The 1,183-nt window shown below is 35.6% G+C and overlaps 1 protein-coding gene across 1 annotated transcript in view; it reads left to right on the top strand.

Moving 5' to 3' along the window:
- LOC119587343 overlaps positions 1-1,183 on the top strand; it is a gene marked incomplete in the record, with an annotated part of 21,840 nt that overhangs the window by 2,943 nt on the left and 17,714 nt on the right.

Raw genomic sequence — 1,183 nt, 5'->3', positions numbered from 1 at the left:
CGATAATGTAGATTTTTGGTGGAAATTTGCTTAGATGAAAGGTATATTAAAACTATTTTATTTTCAATTGGCTGTGTTGGAAATGAACGTGAGTTATTTATTGCAGACTGTTTGCATTGTTCCGATCATCAACAGATGGCATGTGGTGTAATATATGTTTAAAACCCCCGTTCTCAGCCTTGTTGTTGCCAAATGCTTAAAATGTTTACTCTCTCGATACCCGAATATGCAACGTTGCCACGATGTGATTATGACTATTATCAATTTATGTGCGCTGGATACTTAGACAAAAGGAAACTACTAGTTATAACGTCACTTTTGCTTTCTCCCAAACTTTTTTGCAGTAGCCATCATTCTTCACTAATTGAAATATTGTATAATTCAGCAATATCGTTATTATTTTTATAATTTAGAATCTCGGAAGTACCCTTTTTATACATATATCAACTATGCTTGCCCCTTGCGATCACAGCTGATACCAAAGCCTACTGCGCATTTGTAAAACCAGCGGGATCAGTCATGACGAGAGGTGCATGACTAGGCTCGCGGTAAAAAGTGTAAAACCGCTGATTTATGAAGTAAGGATAGAAGTTATTTATATCTACATTATGAAAAATGGGAAATAGGGCATCGTAACTAATTAAATTCGGACAGTAGCAGTTTAGTAATGATTTAGTTATACCTAGAGCACTTATGTATCTTGCGTATGCATATGCCTTTATACATACATAGATAAAGTTATAACTTCATTGACTTTCGTCTTGTTAAAAATAGCCACATATTGTGAAACTTGAACTCCGCACCAGTGGAATTTGTTATTTAGGTCCTGGCCAATTTTGTCATGAGAAAGTTACTCATGCCACACGGATTGCAGACCACGATGCACACAAAATTGCAACCTTAATTCCCTTTGCATTGTGTTTGCCTCTTGGAGGCTGAGAGTGACATGCTTCTGTAAACAAACCTAAAAGTAAATTGCTTTTATTTTGCATTGTTGAAATCTTTCTTCACTAAGATTTTGTTGTTTTTTTATTACACAGGATAAATAATTCAAACGGATACGAACATTCATACACGAGTATCAAGATATACACTTGTCTATTACACAGAAGCTAACAGATATAGCAGCAGGTGGGAACATGTGTGATGGCAACAACCTAGATACTGTTTAAAAGAGTGTGGA

Source organism: Penaeus monodon, chromosome 22 (genome assembly GCF_015228065.2).
Source record: "Penaeus monodon isolate SGIC_2016 chromosome 22, NSTDA_Pmon_1, whole genome shotgun sequence".
Lineage (NCBI taxonomy): Eukaryota > Metazoa > Arthropoda > Malacostraca > Decapoda > Penaeidae > Penaeus > Penaeus monodon.
This window is presented reverse-complemented; position numbering and strand designations above follow the sequence as displayed.